Genomic DNA, 20,534 nt, shown 5'->3' with positions numbered 1-20,534 from the left:
AACACATTTTATTTTCAATAAATTTTTCTTCCTCTCCTCTCCTCTCCTCTCCTCTCCTCTCCTCTCCTCTCCTCTCCTCTCCTCTCCTCTCCTCTCCTCTCCTCTCCTCTCCTCTCCTCTCCTCTCCTCTCCTCTCCTCTCCTCTCCTCTCCTCTCCTCTCCTCTCCTCTCCTCTCCTCTCCTCTCCTCTCCTCTCCTCTCCTCTCCTCTCCTCTCCTCTCCTCTCCTCTCCTCTCCTCTCCTCTCCTCTCCTCTCCTCTCCTCTCCTCTCCTCTCTTCTCTGAGAAGTACAGGTGTCTTTCCTGCAAATAACCTCAAACATTCACAGCTTGAGCTGCAAAAACAGTTTTTCTCAAGCTAGAAGCTTTTAATCTTTAATTTTGGAACATGTTCATTACTTTAGATGGATATTAGTATGGACTGTTTTCAGATAGTGGGACTAGAAAGTAACTAGCTTTGATACAAAACCTTTAATTGGAAAACTGAGGCCAAGAATATTCAGAATTAGAATTTTGTCCAATTTCTTTCCCCTGGGCCAGAAGTCACAGAATGTCTCTGAAAAAGTAGAAATGACACTCTGCATGGTACAGAGAATTGTGTCAATGTACATTACACTTCCTGATTTCTGCCAGCTATAAACCCCACAGCCAAGCCTTTCTGCTGGGAAGCCTGTCTATTGGCATACACATGGAAAGAGCAAGAAGAAATGCTATTTTAGGAGAGAATGGGACTCAAAGTACAAAAAGCTTCAAAAAGTGACCTTTGCTGTGAGATTGCTTTGTCCTTTCATGGCGAGGACTGCCAGAACTAGCAGCATCATGGGGTCGCCTGGATCTTTGGAAAGAGAGAGAGAAAATGTTGCCTGTTTCTTCTATTGTTTCCACATAATCTGCAAAACCTGTTCCTCACGCTGACTGTATTGCCGTGGCCTTGCCCTGCTGGACAGTCACAGCAGCAACTTCTCTGTAAGAAAATGTTCCTCTTTGGAAGATCATTCATGTTGGACCATTTCAGATATAACTGGTTGTATACAAAGATACCAGGTCTTTGCTGAGCCTATTTTGAAATGCAAAGTAGGACCATTATCTGCATTGCAGTTTTGCATGAACTATGCTTTGCCCCATCTAATTCATAAAAGAGGAGATACAAATTCCCAGACTGCTGTCCAATGTAAAGAAATTTAAAAACCTTGTGGAAAGCCCCAGTAGTTGCACAGAAAAGAATGATTACCACAAAACCATGGAGCCTGTCTCCACAACTGAGGAAATACCCTGCTGTCAACATCCCATCTCTGCTTCTCTCAATGCTTTAGAAACAAGCACAGCACAGGTAGTGGTGCTGACTGTTGTTCTGCTAAAGGGAATTCCCATGAGTGAGTACGGAGAACAACTACAGAGGGAATATAAGGGAAGAGATGGAAAAGAAGATAAGTTTCTTCTTTGCTGAAAATATGACTATACATAAGAGAGGAATGTTTCTTTCCAAGAATGGAGTGAAAGGAAAAGAAATCTGCAGGACATCTTCCCACTAGATTTGGTTTGACCAGTATATTTAAATAGCAGTTTTACAACCTGTTCTGGCTAGTTTGACTGAGATCTATGGTCTTTTTATATTAATAACCAGAGTACTATCAAAAGTAAAATTTATGGTGCCTATAGTTGATTGAAGGAGGTTTACAGAGTTTACCATGAGAAGTGTGTATTAGATCATCTGATTTGATTCTCCAATATTTCACAGGCCATTTCACATACTATACAGCTCCCCTTTTGTTATGCTATCTTTTGTTAGATTAAACACATTTCCCAGCAATTTACCTAGGCTTGAATCCAAAACACAGAAAGCTAGAGAATCCACCACTGTTTTATTAGCTTAATCCAGCCATTAATCACCTTCACTCTTAAAAATTTGTGCCTAATGTCCCATTTGAATCTGTATGACTTTAGTTTCAAGAAAATGGTGAGGGTTGGTTTGGTTGGTTTTTGTTTTGTTTTTTTGATTCATTTTGTTTTGGTTTGTTTTTTTTTCCTCATGAGGTTTTCCCAGTTTAATTCAACTTAATTTAATTCATTTACTATTATTTTATCTTTAAAAACCTACTTATATTGATGTTGTATCACTTGTCAGGTTTTTGGGAGTTTTTCTGAGTGAACTTCTATTTTTTTTTAATTTTTGTTTTGCAGATGTTCAATATTGCCCTAAGTTGCTAGAGGACTGGAAAATACTTTTAATTTCCTCTTATAATGGAAAAAAGCATGGTATATTTTCAATGAATTAACACAAATATTTATTAATCCTCTATTTTTTTCCATCATAATAACTTTATCATCTCCATTTAACAGCAGGCTTAGGAAGAACACATTTCTTCACATGTGATGCTAACATTTTTCTACATTTCATGATCATATATGCCTCCTTACCTATTTTTCATTACATATAATTTCATATTCACAAGGCCTGCTCAGGCTTCATTACTGGGCCTGATGTCTTATGAAGGCTGGCCTAGAACAGAGACTAAATGGAGTTAAGGAATAAAGTAGGTTCTTATTAGGAGGACTCAATGGATACACCTTGAGCAGCATGAGAGCCCAGCCAGGGCCACACCCTAGGTGAGCCCAAAATGGTCACAAAATGCCAACCAGTCACTATCTCCAACTGTTAGAAGGTTTAATAGTGCCTTAGCACTGGCAGTCTAAACCTTCCTTTGCTATTCTAAGCTTTTTATATAATAAGATGATGTATTCGTTATAAACTGTTTAAAGATCAAAAGTGTTGATTTGCCTGACTAGGACATGCCGGAAAGACCATTACTTAAAGTACAATCACTTTATTATGTGGAAGTAAAGAAGCAGGTAAAACCAACAAGGCTAGACATGGGTAAAAGAACAATTCTTGTGGATTACATTAATATACACAAAGTCATGCTGGCTGAATTGCCTGTCAGCAAGCTACCAAAAAATTAAGAGTACTATATCCTCAAACTTAAGACTGGTGCTTGACTCGATGGTGCAAATAGGCCAAACTCAGTTGCAATTGGTCATGTAATTGCAAACATCTGTCACACTTAACCCTTGTAACAAGAGATCCAGGTCATTGGGAAACTAGGAGGACTAAACACAGTGAAATAAGTTGTCAGCCTTTGGGGGTCCCACAGAAGTCAGGAGTGGTGGCTTATTTTTGTTTTACTCTTTCTTTTTTTTCCATAAGAAAGATGGATCTTCCAGATATTGCCTGAGTAAGTAAAGGTATTGTGATTTCCTTGAGAGTAAGGCTTGAGTTGTAGAAGAATTGTCAACAATTAAAGGACTTTAGGTCCAAGTTCTTTGAGTGGTATTTGTGCAATTGTGTGGAAATTGGTAGGGTTGACTTTTTTCTTACTGTTTTCAGTGTAGCTGTTAAGGCTTTAAATCAGAGCTGGATTTTGCAATTAGGCATTCCTCACACTAGACAGTGAACAAGTATATGTAGGCATATACTCACTGTATTCATACTGTTTTGAAAACAATCAAATTAATAATGCCTATTTAAAAGAGAAAAAGGGCAAACTGTAACATGTAGATTCTCTGCATCTAAAATTCTTTTGAAATATAGGCAGCTTCAGGGGAGCAGAATGATTTAAATTTGTGTTTGTTATATAAAACACATCATTGCATTTTTTCATCACCACTAACCAAGTCCAAAATGTGCATCTGTGTACTCCTTACACTGCAGAAGGTCAATTAGTTTTATCCTCAGAGCACTGGTCCAAAACTACTGGTCCTCTTCATTTCAATATATATAAAAAAAACCCTCTTGATCAAGTGACAGTGCCAAAGAGAAGCAAAGATTAATGAATTTCCAGTCTTCAGACTTTGACACATTTCTAAACATGAATTATAATTCTTTATTGAGTAAAAGCAGTTGAGTAGGAGCTACCTGGTTCTTTTAATAATTAACTTGGAATAAGACTGTCTTCACTAAGCTGTTGTGTGACAAAAAATTTATAATAAGAAAATAATACCATGAGAACCATTTTCTTTGTTACAAAGAATTGTTCAACAGTTGCAATATAAGGAGGAACATTTAGAAGTGGTGGGAATTTTTTATGTAAAATATTCTGTTGAAAAAAGAATAAGTCATAATTATCCTAAAACAAAATGTTTTAATGGTTTGAGAATATTCAAATTGCATTTTATACTTCCTACTCTGCTTTCAAATAATTTAATGCCCAGCTCTATATAGGATGCACACAAGTCTAGGAAATTGAGAGCAGAGAACAAAATGTCTAGGTTGCACATTTTTCCCTTTCAAACACTATTCAACAGATTGTGTGGTACAGACCACTATGAGACTGTTCACAAAACACAAAAAAATATGTTGAATGCTAAGAATTCAATAAGCTTAAAGGTTGCCATCTATTTAGAACACAAAACCAACTTCACAATTACACATATAAAGTCCTCATGGAGGACTTGTCCTTACTGCTCTCAATTTTTAATATACCAAAAACCCTCAACACTTCTCCCATGTTTCCCATACAGTTATCCATGAATCTCTCTGCTTTCTAAGGTAGACTTGCAGACTCAACATTTTCTCCTCTAGGACATTACTTGAGGTCTTTGGGAAGCGAGGAATCATACTTTTCTGCAAGTTACTCCATACCATTCATAATCTTTATTACCTATTGTCAACTCATAAGAAAATTACAGGGAACTTCATCACAGCAGCCCAAACACTTTGATTTTCCTGTACTGAACAGTTACAGAAAATCTGCAGCAGTTAGGGTGGTGTAGTTCAAAGGGGGAAATTGTGCCCTGCTTCTTTAAGGAGATTGTCTCCTCTGAGTGCTATAACACAGTAACTCCTTCACAAAGCTCCATGAACATCTGCCTCTTCTTGGAAAAATTCTGTATCTGAAGCTGACCATCTCCAATATACAAAGGGACATGATCTTCACTAACATTCCTGTACCAGAATATGCAACCAGTAGCATTTCTCAGCGTAACTATTAAGTCTGCAGAGACCAAACTAACTTCTATTTTTCTGTATGCCAATAGCTACTTCTAAAACAATAACCAGGATCTGGACAAGGTCCAAGTGTCTCCTGAATAACAGTAGCCATTGACCCCAACTAGGAGAAGTTTAGCCTTCAGATCACAACATTTCTCTTTCTGGCAGGAATGCATAAAAAATTATGCAGAAACAGATGTGCCTCAGCCAAATGGTGACACCAGGAACTTTGGGATTACACAAAAACCTTCTGTAAAAATACATGGAAATGTTCTTTTGCCTAGAAATTTTGATGCTTAAGTACAAGAGTGTGTCACCTCCAGAAATATGTGCATCAGGTACATGTAGCTGCAATGCCAGAATGCCAAAATGACTGTAGGTCAATATGAATGCTTGAGGTGATGTTGCATGACAAGACCAAGAAATTCAATGGTTGAGAAAAATGTTTCATGTGAAGTAGCAGTCCCAGGGTATCTGGTAACTAGCCAAGGAACTGTCTCTAGATCTCTGAAAAAGGATAAAGGCAATTGTAATTAGAAGATATAAGCTAATGACTAAGGCATGTGATAATGGTCCCTTAATAAATCAGTTCTGAGCTTCCTGAAAATTAGTTTCAGGCTCCTGTACTTGGAACCAGCTTGATGTAGTTTGAAGTCTGGGTCCTGAGCCCTCAAAAATTTAACTGTTTAAACATCCAGGTTTAACAGAACGGCTTTGAAAACAGCTGGGTCCCCAAGGGCATTTCAACAGGCTGTTGATCATGGATGCTTCAGGGCCAGCATTCAGGTCCAAATTCAACATGTTCTTGTTTGCCAAGATGAAAGATAGAATAGCTGTATACACATAGTACAAAGATGGCACACTTGTCTCAAAAATCTTAATTCCTGTACCTAAATAAATTCTTGTAATGTGAGAAAGGAGGGAATAAACAGCTTCTTGGGCACAAATATATGATTTACTGAGGATCAAGCCATGCTTCAGTTCTGTACAGTGATAACTCCTTCCCCTCTATCCTGCAAAAATTAATTCCTTTCAGTCCCTGATAGTCTGATCATAATGAAGTCCCTGCACATAAACTTCCTTTGTACCCATATTTGCCAAGAATTTCAGAGAGAACAGTATAGATTATTGAGCAGAATACAATAAAAGATTTGACATTCCATGAATTGGACTCCTTTCTCACTGACTTTCTGTAAAGGAAGAGTGGGCTAGGAAAGCATATAAATGAGGAATCAACAAATCGTATTTACTGACAGTTGTTACTATGCAATTTTATAAACCAGGGCATCTTGACTTTCCTGTGTCAGGGACTCTCTATGCCTCTGCCCTTCCCTTTGTGGGTACCCACTGCATCATTGCAGTACAAAGAAGACAAAGTGATCCTGATTCTCTTGCTCTTTAAAGAACTGTCACTTAAACAGAGCAAATCAACACACCCCACACATACACACACACACACTTGATATTGAAAAACAAAATAGAAAAGCCTCCAAGAGTGGGTAAAAGAAGGGACAAAGTTGATATTTCACAGCTTCAACAGAATGCTAGAGAAGTGTGCAAAAAAAATCTCTAGTTCAAGAAAGAAATTCCTGTTAATAGGTTAGAGGCACCCTTTCCATTAAGGGGATTCTCAAGTGTGAAATACATCTTTCAGAAAAACTAGACACCTTTAATAACACTTATATGTGAGAAATATATGGCATTAAACCAAAATAGAAAATATAAGTTTTGCTGTCCAGATAATTATGCCAGAAATAAATATTACAACTTTTGCTTGAAATGACATGCAAAACATGTGAGAACTATACGAAGATAGTTCACTGTTTGATTAAAGTTATAAGTTATTCACAGAACACAACCTGCGAATAAGTTGGTGAGTGATCCCAAGGTGTGACTCAGATCATGAAACAGAGTCCCTGATGAGAAGCTCAACAGGACCTGGCAGTGTTTTCTCACAGCTCAGAAAGTCAATCATATCCTGGGTTGCACCACAAGGGGGTTGGCCATCAGGTCAAGGGAGGGAATTCTGCCCCTCTACTCCACTCCTGTGGGACCCCACCTAAAGTGCTGCATCCAGCTCTGGGGTTCCCAACTTAAAGGTGGTGAGATTCTGGCACAGGTTGTCCAGAGAACTTGAGGATGCCCTATCCCTGAAAGTGTTAAAGGCCAAGACTGTGTGAGCAACCTGGTCTAGAGAAAGGTGTCTCTGTCCCTGGCAGGGAAATTAGAAATAGATGGTCTGTAAGGTCCCTTCCAACACAAACTGTTCTATGATTCTATTCTATTCTGTGAGTCAGCACAAAGGCCAGAACACGTGACCAATGTTATCAGTTGTTAGAAGATAAGAAGGAAAAGATAAGAAGGAAAAGATGCTGACATTCAGACACAGGTATGAGTTGCTTGTATTTGGCAGCCACAGCTGTTGGCAATGGACAGAGCAGCTAATATTTCCCTGCCAGGAGAGGATTGCTTCCCTTATCTACAGCTTTGCTCCCATCTAGTTTTAACTTTCTTAATAAGCAAGTCTCTCCAATTTCTACTGAAAGACAATGTTCCATAGTCTAAAACTGAGCTCACTACTTTTCTTTTTTAATTTTTGCAAATGTAACCCATTTTTGATATTTACTGCATTATTAACCATAGGGATTATACCTACTTTTTTTCCAGTAAGCAATTTTCTGCTATTCGTGGTTTCTTGGCTATAAGGAGGGAAATATTATTTTAAAGTAGGCCTGAATTCAATGATTTAGATTGAGAGAGAATCAACCTGTGAAACAGTAATAGTTGGAATTAGCAATACTGACTCCTGCCAGGGTACTCACTGTTCCATACAACGAAGGCATATATAATACACATAGACTAGGAAAGAGCTCAGGACGTGTCCAAGGGTATTGGCTCTGCATGAGTGGGCAGCATCCAGGATGACATTGACCCTACCCAGAGGCAGTAAATATGATCCATTCATTGTGAATGGAAATCACCTAGACTAACAGGCCTTAAATGTTTAAATTCACTAATTTAAAAGAACATCAAAGAAATACTGTTTTCAAAATTAGTAGTGTTCCAGTAACTAAAACTGTGGAGAGAAGAGGGGCTAATGACTCTCCAGTGTGAAGTTCCAGGTACAGTCTAATGCCTGTCCTGCATGCTTTTATTTGTGACTGTTTTTTATTTGTTTTACTATTGTGTAAATGTTAATTTTATTAAAAAGCTTATTTACTTATGTCTTACTGATTTACTTATGTCTAATTATGTGTAAATATATAGAAGGGGAGATTTTCCTTCAGCATACCTATTTAATTTATCTCTTGTCATGGGAAAAAGGTAACTATATAAAATGAGAGGGGCATGGGGGAAGAAACCTATTTCTACTGACAATTTTTGTCACACATAATAATAAAACCAGAATACATATCATAATGCAAACCAAACTTTTGTTTAGTTAGTTTTTTTAATTTCTATGATTGCAAAAATAAATTTGTCTGTAATTCATAATGCTTAATGAGTTTCTGATAACACCCATTTTTATTCACTTGAATAGTGCAAAGAGAGATGTTTATAAGATTTGATGAAATTGGCATCAAATTTTTGCACACTTATCTGAAAATCAAGCTTTAACAGATTGATTGCAGTATCTTAAACTCCTTTGCCTTGCTATTTGCGGTAAGACTTCAGCACTCATTGGCACCTGGGCATTTTTATCAGTGAGCACATTGATCATTCTGCACTTCACCTTCCTTTGAGGGCAGATTTGTTTTCAGACTGCTGAGCTTTTGAATCTTTCCATGACTATATAACTGTTCAATTTGGCTTGAAGATCAAGAGCAAGTAGGAAGAATAAATGGGGAGCTGGGTAAGCAGTACAAGATACAAAAAAGCAGAAAAATCTCTCTTGACTATATACTTGCATTTGTATTCCTCATCAATGTGTTTCTAAAAGATGTATTTTAAAAACTATTAGTTCTCAGCTTCCTCCAGCAGTCTTCATTCATTCCTGTTTATCTTTCAAGTACCACTTATTTCTGTTTTAAAAACCCAAATGCTCTCCTTGACTCAAGCTGTTAATTTTATGACAAATAACCAACAACAATAAGGTTACAAGATACTTTGCATTCAGATTATATTTGTAGGGATATCACAACACTGGATGTATGAACTTCAGAGTCCCATGTCTCACAGAAGTTATTAGTATGGCCAGTGCTCTTACAGCACATGATAAAGGCAAATGCACTTCTGTGAAAGATAGATGATATATAGATAGATAGATAGATAGATAGATAGATAGATAGATAGATAGATAGATATTAACTGAACAAAGTTCATATAATCCTTTATAGAAGAGTGCTAAAGTAACTTTAAAAATTTGAAAATGTTACTTCAGCTATAATCATTAGTACTATCTTGGTTTGTAAGCAGGACAAATCAGCTTCTTTAATGATTATTACCTTTCTGGATCTTAACCTGTATCTGTTTTTTAAAACGTGTTGTTTCCAAGACAATTAAGAACTGGATGTTAAGAACTAGCACAGAAATCTAGAACATTAAAATTAACTATTTCACAAACACAAAAGAAAAGACAGCAGAAAATCAGAGAATCTATTTAAATATTTATTTAGAGATGTCAGCCTAAGGACAAATGAACTTATTACATTTCAGTAAATTAACTTATTACATTTCAATAATTGCATTTTTCCTCTCCTTTTAATTGCATCTGGGAATACAAAACATGATGAAACTGCACCTGGCTGGATAGCAATGATGGACCGACTGGTGATAAAATTTTCCAAATGTGACCTTCCTTCTTCAACAGCCAGATTTATAGAAGTGTAACCCAAGGAAACCACTACGTTTTTTTATTATTTATTTTCCATCAGAGTATTTCTCTTTTCTGAGAAAACCAGCCAGAAAAGAAGAGAATACCAGTGGCACCTTTTTAAAAAGGACTTGCTCAGTATCTTTGTAATGAACTGTTAGTTTTCTGTGGCTTTTTGTTGCTCTTTGTTCTTCAGAAGAGGAAAATGAGAATCATGGAGTTGAACTATGCTTCCAGGTATAGTCTCCAATGAAATCCCCATGTGCTACCAGAGTGTCTAAAGTAGGATTCAACTTATTCTACAAGAGAGCATTTGGTTGGAAACCTTAACTCCATTAATAATTTTCTCATGTAGCCTTTTACTGCTTTGGTCTGTTGGTCAGACTGGCCCATGCCAAACCCTGCTGTCTCAGTGGGGCTTCACAGAAGAGGATGAAGGACCCAAACAACTCTTCTTCCTGAAATTTAAAGGTTATCAGTTTCCTCTTTCTTTTAATTAGTTAACATGTGTGTACATGCAAGGAGTGTGGATGGAGAAAAAATGTGATTTATTTTGATTCATTATTACTTTGGATTTTTATTTTAATTAATGTCAGGAGAACTTAGAATTTGAGGAAGACATTCTTTCAAGATGCATTTAAAGCAGAAGAAATAAACTAAAATTATTTTAATGGGCCTAGAATGTGAAAAAAAAACCAAACATTTTGTGACGACATCAAAATAGTTAATTAGCAGGAGGAAAACAAGGCTATGTGTAATTTTTGTATTTTTTCACTACTGACACAGATCAAGGCTGAGTCCTAAAGAAAACTTCTGGCAAGTTGTCTCAGCATGGCTATAACAGAGATGAAAGACACTGAAGCAGATGTGGGGAAAGTAAGTCTTTACTGACAAGAATAGTCTATCCTGTTTAAACCCTGGAGCTGGAGGTCATCTTGCTCATGACTGGTCAAAGGCAATGAGGACAGAGTTACTCAGTTCACTTCCATTTTTCTAGGACTAGAGACTTATCATTAACTATTTTGACAAATGAGAGAGAAGTGTATTATGACAAGATTGAGGGTTAAACAGAATGGCTACAACTGCGAACAGAATAATCATTTATCTTAGTGACAGGAAATGAGAGCTGTGGTAATTGCCAGGGAATAAATAGAGTAAGCGGTGTTCTTTAATATGGGATGAACTGTTGTGTGCAATGAGAAAGGCAAGAAACCACGGAAAGTAAGGAGGTAAGATAAATAAAGGGGTGCCAACAGCAGGTGATCAAGGAGATGGAAGTCATTAGGACTTCTCTGCAGCCATGCAGAAGTAACCTGAGGAGAGAACTAAGGAAGGACCCAAGGAAGAAAGGGCAAGGAGCAGCATGCTGACAACTACATGGGCTGTTACTAGAAGCAACAAAAAAGCTAAGGGGGAAAATCCAAACTGCATCCCTGTATCTGCATTCTCAAGTGACAACAGATGAAGAGCAAGGATTCAAGTGTGATAAATGTATGTGATTTGTGCTGAATAAGTTGTACTTACATCAATAATTTGGAAAAATAATTGGAAAAGTATATGTGATTAGTGCTATAAAGCAGATGGGTTTCTTCAAGAATACATGTGGAGAGCAGGATGCAGGAGTTGGATTCAACCTTGGAAAAGGAGGAAGTCAGGAACTGACTCCCAAACCAAAACTGACGTCAACTGAAGTTAGAAGACAACTCCCACAGCAGGATTGACCTTGAATATGAATAAAATTGGGACCATTCCAGATAGGGAACATAAAATAATGGTCTTATCTATGAAATAATAAGGCTCAATTGGAACATAATGCATCAAGCTCAATGTGCATGCGCAACCTACCAGGTTATTCAGAGGACAGCGAGGAAGACCTTCAGCCTTCCTCCAAGAAGACCCCCAAAGAGACATGAAGACACCATAGCAACAATGGGAGCATGCACTATACAGCAGAGTACAGTATAAAAGTTGTGTTTGGATCCTTTGTCTTTTGTACAGGTGGCAGGGTGAGAACCCTCCCTGTACCCCAAACGGTTTTGCTTATGCTCTATCTGAACTATTGCCAAATAACTCTTTGTAACCACTTCATTATATTTGATTGTATTATTATTTTATATCCCAATTAAAAATTTCTGCTGAATTTCAATCTTGTGATTTATGAAATTGGACATATGGGACCCCATTCATAACACATGTACAGCCTAGAGCCACATTTGTGAAGCTCTGTGGCAGGAAAGCTTGAGTCTGGACAGCCATCACACGACCACAGCAGGACAGGAGGCTGGGCAGGCTGACAGAGTGTTGAATCCCAGAAGATGACAGGATAATGTGTATGTCTCTAAGATAGCTGGATAGCAATGGAGCCAACCAAGCACCGCTGTGGTGGTGCGTTTTTATTTATTGTACTGTTTTAAGAATTTTGTATTTCCCCAATGGTTTGTCCCTGTTTCCCCCCGTTTGCTATGTTGGTACATCCTTTTGTTCTGTTTTCCCGCCTGGTCCTCCTTTCCCGCCTTGACCAGCACCTGTCAATCCACCTAGAAAGTGCTGTGTCATTCCTCTTACCCCTCCCAGGTACCTTGTCCATCACCCGGTGTTCCTTCCCCTCTGTCCAGAAACTTCTCCACAGGGCACCGAGTGATTGGACGAGGGCCTGGGGCCACTCCCGTGTCCCCTTCCCATTGGACCAGGCGGAATCACCCCACCGTGGAGCCACCCCCTTCCCCGTCTCCCATTGGTTTTCCCTCCCTGATGTCCACTCCCATTCCCCTCCTGAAACCTATAATTGCCCGCCCCAAACCCCACTCGGGGTTCCAGCTTGGGGGGGTTTCCAGTTGTGTATCTTCTTTGCGTTGGCCACGTTGGCCCTAGATTAAAGAAGGCTTTAACCCAAGCTGGTTCCGGCTTTTCCTTGCCGCCATCGGGTAGCCGCTGCTGATTCAGGACCCACGGGGACACCTCTCAAACCCCATCAGGGCGCAGCGAGAGGTGCCTCATTGCCCGTCCTCACCCCAGGTGCCGAGCTAGCCGGGGTTGAGCGCAACATCAGAGGGCATTTGGGGCTGGGGAGCGCGGCAAGTTGGCGCCCAACGTGGGGCCCTGGAATCGCAGCCAGGACCCTGCGGCAGAGGAGTTTGAGGTCCCCCAGACCTCGGGAATTACCCCTCGTGGCCGTCAACTGCCCCTGGTGCGAGCGCGCTCCGTTTTAGTGAGCTGCGCTCCCAGGGGACGGAGCCGGTAGCGCCGGAGGCACCAGCGGCGTCGGTCTCCACCGCGGCAGATTGGTAAGTTCTGCTTTTTCGTTTCTACCCTCCCCTGGTGGACCCTCACCGTGTAGACGGTGTAGGGGCGGTCCGGCTCTCCCCTAGCCCTCACTGGGTTTGCCTCCCTTCCCGGGCGGGAGTGCGTCGGGGGTAGGGACAGAGCGGGGAGCGGTAGTCTTCTCCTTTTGTTTGTTAGTTTTCAGATCTTACCTCTTGGGGCACCAATTAACAACGAGCTATGGGTGCTAAGCTCTCGGTGCCCCAGAAAAGCCTCTACACCCAAGTTGTGGGCATCCTTTTAGTGGGTGGGGTGAAAGTTAAGAAAACTGAAGTTAAAAAATTTGTCAAATGGTTGTCGCAGGCTTTCCCTGACGTTTCGGCAGCCAAATTGTACCAGGTCCCCTTTTGGGATCAAGTCGGGAGGGAGATCCTGCGTAAGTCGGATCTCTCTCTCGCGAAATTTACCCTATTGGCTCTCCAAATCCGCGATATTGTCAAAAATAACTATGGAAACCTGCCACAGCCAGCTGACAAATCAATCCTCAGTTCAGCGGGTGGGTTTAGTGCTCCTAAACCTCTTTCCTCTCCCTCTGTTCCTAATTCCCCCCCTGGCGAGACTGGCGCCGTCTCTGCCTCTTCCCGTTCCCCTGTTTCCCCTAAATGTACAGCCCCGTCCCGTGGAGGGTTTGTTCGTTCTAAGTTATCCCCCGATCCTCAAACCTCTCCCTCAGCCACTCTCCCTGGGCTGCCACAAAATGGCCGCCCTTCTCCCTCGCTCTCCCGGGCACAAGATGGCGGAGCCCGCGCGGCTTTTCCCGCCACTTGTGCTCCCCCCTCCCACAACCCTTTCCTTCCCGCCTCCCGAAGCTCCGCCCCTTCCCCAAACCTCTCCGCCCACGTCCCTCCTCCACCCTACCCCGACCACGCCCCGGCAGAGGCGGGGTTTACCCCGCCTCCTGACTCCGCCTCCGGGGAGGGGAGTTCCCATCCCGCCACTCCCCCCGCTCCTGGCCACGCCCCTTCCGCCCCGCCCCCTGGTTCCCACGCTCCGACTTCCGGTTCCCACGGTATTGGTTCCGGAAGGGGGGGGCGTGGGAACCCGGAACCATCTCCACCCCTTCCGGCCTTCTCTGCCGCGCCGGTCACCTACACACCGCGGCAGGGGGCCGGGCCCCTTGCACAGTGGTCCCCCATCCCACAGCATGTCATCAAGGAGCTGTGCAAGGCTCAGAGGGAGTTTGGCCGCGAAAGCGAATATTTTCGCGGGTTGCTAAAAGCAACCTTTTCTGCGGCCGAATATGTCCCCGCAGACATTCGGACGCTCATATCATGTCTCATCTCACATGGTGAGTTCTTGATGTGGGAGTCGGAATGGAAGCGGGAGATCAGGGATGTTCTCCCTGACCTCTGGGCCTCTGCGGAGACCTCCAGGGATGGGGATGGGGCAGTTATATCCCTCGACCACTTGTGCGGGGAGGGGGATTGGAAGGAAGGGGGCAAGCAGGCGGAGAAAATCCCAAGGGGCGCACTGCAGGTCAGTGCGAGGGCGGCGGAAAAGGCATTGGTCACTTTGCGATCGCGCGGGGCGGCCATTGACTTCTTGTCTATCAAGCAGGGACCCATTGAGCCATTCGTGACCTTCGTGGACCGCCTGCACAGGGCGATGGAGGCTCAGGTTCCGGACGAGCGCCTGAGGGAGGGGATGCTTGCCACAGTGGCCAAGCAGAATGCGAACGAGCCCTGTCGGCAAGCGATCCTCAGCCTCCCTCTCGAACCTGAGCCCACCCTGCAGGCAATGTTGCAGGTTTGCGCTCGGAAGGTCACGGTCCCTGCAGAGGATCCGCGGAGGACCCCTCAACCACCATCAAGGAGGGTGTCCTTCGCCGCCGCCCCGACGCCGCCGGCCACACCATCGGCCAACCGTTGTCCGCCAGGAGCGTCTCCGAGAGGACCCCCGCAGCCTGAAAAGTGTCACCTCTGCGGGCAGGGGGGGCACTGGGCCAACCAGTGTCCTCTGAGAGAGGAGTTTTTACGTTATAGACAACAGCAGGGGAGGTCTACCCCCAATTTGGGGGCTAGACCAAAAAACTGATCTGTGAGCGCAGTCCCTCCCTGCGCTCAGATAGAAGTGAGGTGGGGAAAATACCATTGGAGGAGGGGAGGGACAATGTCACCTTTTGCACCCCACCTGAGGACTTTTCTCTACAGGACAGGACCAAACACCGGACGAACGAACCAGCCTATATGAGGGAAGACGTGGAATTCATTTCCACTGCTTGGCTGGGTCGAGACCCAACCCAGCCCAAGCCAATACTTAACACCACCTCTAATTTCTCCCCATATAGGTTGGCCCTGACCGACGCTCTGCATCTGCGAGACGATCATTGGCATTTCGTCACTGTCAACGCTGACGACCCAGGGACCTGGAGGAACATCCGTAGTAAGTACATCGTCCTTGGGGACACAAAATACACGCCAATGGACATCACCATCGCCCCATGCGTAACATCAAAGAACCCGGACCAGGTGGTTTTGTGGCTGCACTGCTCCCACCCTCCGGCTTTCCTTCCCAAGGGCCAAATTATCGCCCAAGCGATTCCTATATCTGGGCCACCGGTGCACCCTGAAGATCTGTGGCGAAAATCTGCCAAACAGGATTATCAGGTGTGCCGGGCCCAGGTCATTGGGACGGAAAGACCGAAGTTGGGTTGTTACATGTGGAAGGGCCAGGAGTTCAAGCACATCAATGGACTCCTGGACACGGGGGCAGACGTCACGGTCATTCCCGAACGGGATTGGCCGTCGCGTTGGGGGCTGCAAAACGTAGCGGGAAAAATTTCAGGAGTAGGAGGCACACAATTGGCAAAACAATCGAAAAACATCGTCAAAATTGAGGGGCCGAATGGGCAATCGGCATATTTACGCCCATTCGTTTTAGATTATACGGAGCCCTTGTGGGGAAGAGACCTGATGGCCCAATGGGGGGTCACGATTGACATACCGACCCCCCAGGTTTTTCGGGCAGCGACCATTGAGGAGCGTCCCACCCAAAAACTAAATTGGCTGACAGATACTCCAGTGTGGGTGGAGCAATGGCCGCTAAATAAACAAAAATTAAAAGCGCTCCGGGAGCTCGTGGAGAAGCAATTGGCCAAAGGGAATATCCAAGAAACTACATCTCCTTGGAATTCCCCCGTCTTTGTCCTCAAAAAACCAGGCAAAGACGAGTGGCGGCTTCTTCACGACCTCCGCGCAATCAATGCAGTAATTGAAGATATGGGCTCTCCCCAACCTGGGATGCCGTCCCCGGCGATGTTGCCTCAAAATTGGAATCTGGCCATCATCGACATCAAAAATTGCTTTTTCCAAATTCCTCTACATCCTGATGACGCGCTGCGGTTTGCCTTCTCGGTTCCCTCCATCAACCGAGAAGCCCCAATGAAGAGGTACCATTGGAAAGTACTTCCTCAGGGCATGAAAAACAGCCCAAGTATTTGCCAATGGTACGTTTCTTCATTGCTGTCCCCTGTGCGTGCAGCCACAACTGGCGTGATCATCCACCATTACATGGATGACATTTTAATTTGTGCCCCCAATGACGATCTGCTTACCCACGCACTTGAACTGACAACCAGTGCGTTGGTTGCTGCAGGGTTCGAGCTGCGCAAGGACAAAATTCAAAAGATGCCACCCTGGAAATACCTGGGCTTGGAAATTAGTAAGCGGACCATTGTGCCGCAAAAATTGGCAATTAAAAATACAATTCGGAACCTAGCAGACGTCCAGCAGCTGTGTGGGTCTTTGAATTGGGTGAGACCCTGGTTAGGTATTTCCAACGAAGACCTAGCCCCTCTTTTCAATTTATTGAAAGGGGGGGACGAGCCTAGTTCTCCCAGGGAGCTCACCCCAGAGGCCAAAGCTGCTTTGGAGAGGGTCCAGGAGGCCATGTCTGCCAGGCAGGCCCACAGGTGCGATCCGGGCCTGCCCTTCAAATTCATCATTATGGGCAGACTGCCACACCTCCATGGCATCATCTTTCAGTGGATGGAGACCCAGGGAAAGGGCACGGACCAAGGCAAAAAGGACCCCCTCTTAATCATAGAGTGGGTGTTCCTGAGCCACACCAGGTCCAAAAGGCTGACCAAGCCACAGGAACTGGTGGCGGAACTGATCTGCAAAGCGAGGATGCGGATCCGGGAGTTGGCAGGTGAGGACTTTAGGTGCATCTACATACCCTTAAAATTGGAATCGGGCCAATTCACCAAGGCCATGTTGGAACACCTACTGCGAGAAAATGAATCCTTGCAGTTTGCTCTGGATAGCTACACGGGCGAAATTTCTGTTTTGAGACCGGCCCACAAAATTTTTGATTCGGAAGTCCAATTTGAGCTAAAAGTAACACGGATTCAGAGCAAAAGACCCCTGAAAGCTCTGACAGTTTTTACGGACGCGTCCGGAGGGTCCCACAAGTCAGTAGTGACTTGGAAGGATCCTCAGACTCAGCGGTGGGAGTCTGATGTCGCTGTGGTGGAGGGATCCCCACAGCTAGCTGAGTTGGCCGCAGTCGTCAGGGCTTTTGAGAGGTTCTCTGAACCCTTCAATTTGGTCACAGATTCGGCCTATGTAGCGGGTGTAGTATCTAGGGCACAGGATGCGATCCTGCAAGGTGTTTCCAACGAGGCCCTCAATGAGTTGCTCTCAAAGCTGGTTAGGCTAATCTCCCACCGAGAGCAACCCTTTTATGTAATGCACATAAGGTCCCACACCGACCTGCCGGGGTTCTTGGCTGAGGGTAATCGGCGTGCCGATGCCCTTGCGGCCGCCCCCGTGCAGCTGGCGCCACTCCCGGAAAAGTTCCAGCAAGCTAAGATCAGCCACCAGTTCCACCATCAGAATGCGCCTGGTCTGGTCCGGGAATTCCACCTAACCCGAGACCAGGCCAAGGCCATCGTGGCAACCTGCCCGTCCTGTAAGTCGCTCCCCTTACCATCGGTGAGCGCAGGGGCTAATCCCAGGGGTCTCCAGTCCTGCGAGGTGTGGCAAATGGACGTTACTCATGTCCCTTCCTTCGGGAAGCATAAGTACGTCCATGTCTCTGTGGACACCTTCTCTGGGGCAGTTTTCGCCTCTGCCCACACCGGGGAGAAGGCAAAGGACGTTCAGAAACATCTAGTGCAAGCCTTCTCCATGCTGGGCGTCCCCAAATTGATCAAAACCGACAATGCCCCCGGGTATACCTCCAGGGAATTTGCCAGCTTCCTGCAGCAATGGGGAATAGAACACAAGACCGGCATCGCCTATTCCCCCTCAGGTCAAGCCGTGGTGGAAAGGACTCACCAAAACATCAAACGGATGCTGAAACAACAACTTTCAGCATCCAAGCATGAGTCCCCCCAGGTCCAGCTGGCGCGTGCCCTGTTTACTTTGAACTTTTTGAACTGTTCATTTGAGTGTCTCAATCCCCCCATCGTGAGACACTTCGGGGCATCAGAGCAGAGCAAGGTCAGGGAAAGGCCGCCAGTTCTCATCAAAGATCCAGAGACCTGGCGGCAGGAGGGACCCTATGACTTGGTCACCTGGGGACGGGGATACGCTTGCGTATCCACGCCCTCAGGCCTGAGATGGGTCCCTTCCAAGTTCGTCCGGCCTTATGCCCCCAAGGCCTCAGATAAACGGCCATCAAGTCCTCAGGTGGGGCATGCAGCCCTCCGCAGGCGGAGGAGGTCCCTTTCCCCCAGCTCCGAACCGTTTTGTTATGACCTTCCCTTCCCTTTCCTAGGCTCCACGGAGTCCCTTTTTCTTTGGAGGATGGACCTCCCAATTAATTTTAAGTATTAATTTTCGTTTCAGTTTATCTTTCAGAACCGTGCTCACCACCACCGGTCCACCCAGCATGTTCCCGCCTATCTACCTCATCCTTCTGGGCCTCTCCATCGCCCCACATCTCCTGCATTCGTGGATTGTTCCTCAGCCTTTGGAGTTCGCTGGCGTGTGCTGTGTGAAATCGAGTTCAAGGGCTGAGGACGTCCGAGTTTCCATCTCAAGGATGCAGGAGATGATTCACCACATCCAGAAGGAGTCCGCTGGATGGCTGGACTCCCTCTTTGAAGGATGGGGCCTCGCTGGGTGGATCCGTTCCCTGATTCAGACGGGCATCGTGCTGCTGCTGGGGCTCATCGCCTTAGCCGTGGGCTTCGGTGTGGTCAAGCGGCTGCTGCTGAAAGCCCTCAACAACAACATTAACATCAACCACGCCGCAGTAGCCGACCCTGGTGAGCTCCAGCCACTTAACATCAATGAGCAGCACAAAGAAGAACAAAACGATGTCTGGTTTGACGAGGATGCCAAGGACTCTGTCTCCCCAGTTTAAAGACTTGTGTTTGCCTCCCTCTCCTTTCTTTTCTTTTTAAACACAAAAGGGGGAGATGTGGTGGTGCGTTTTTATTTATTGTACGGTTTTAAGAATTTTGTATTTCCCCAATGGTTTGTCCCTGTTTCCCCCCGTTTGCTATGTTGGTACATCCTTTTGTTCTGTTTTCCCGCCTGGTCCTCCTTTCCCGCCTTGACCAGCACCTGTCAATCCACCTAGAAAGTGCTGTGTCATTCCTCTTACCCCTCCCAGGTACCTTGTCCATCACCCGGTGTTCCTTCCCCTCTGTCCAGAAACTTCTCCACAGGGCACCGAGTGATTGGACGAGGGCCTGGGGCCACTCCCGTGTCCCCTTCCCATTGGACCAGGCGGAATCACCCCACCGTGGAGCCACCCCCTTCCCCGTCTCCCATTGGTTTTCCCTCCCTGATGTCCACTCCCATTCCCCTCCTGAAACCTATAATTGCCCGCCCCAAACCCCACTCGGGGTTCCAGCTTGGGGGGGTTTCCAGTTGTGTATCTTCTTTGCGTTGGCCACGTTGGCCCTAGATTAAAGAAGGCTTTAACCCAAGCTGGTTCCGGCTTTTCCTTGCCGCCATCGGGTAGCCGCTGCTGATTCAGGACCCACGGGGACACCTCTCAAACCCCATCAGGGCGCAGCGAGAGGTGCCTCATTGCCCGTCCTCACCCCAGGTGCCGAGCTAGCCGGGGTTGAGCGCAACATCAGAGGGCATTTGGGGCTGGGGAGCGCGGCACACCGCTTGCACTGACAAGGATTGCTGGTGTTAACGCTGTGAGAAAGAGCGAGATGAGGCTGGGGACATGTGGACGGAGGGCGGCACTCTTCCAGAACAAACAGCCTTGTTACGGTCACTGTAGATGGGCTCAACACAGCACCACACAAGCCCAGGAATGAGGGCAAGATGTGGCATAGACTGTGGGAGGAGATCAAGACCACTGAAGTTCCTTGAAGCTCTCTGAGCTATTTCCCAAAAGATCTGACAGTAAATACAGACTGTGCACAATAATTAATCTGCACAGAAAGCGAGAAACCTGTCCATGAAAAAGTACCCCCCTCCAAGTCTGGGTAGCACCTCTTTTT

This window comes from Lonchura striata, chromosome 2 (genome assembly GCF_046129695.1).
Source record: "Lonchura striata isolate bLonStr1 chromosome 2, bLonStr1.mat, whole genome shotgun sequence".
Taxonomy (NCBI): Eukaryota; Metazoa; Chordata; class Aves; order Passeriformes; family Estrildidae; genus Lonchura; species Lonchura striata.
Note: the sequence above shows the minus strand (reverse complement) of the source record.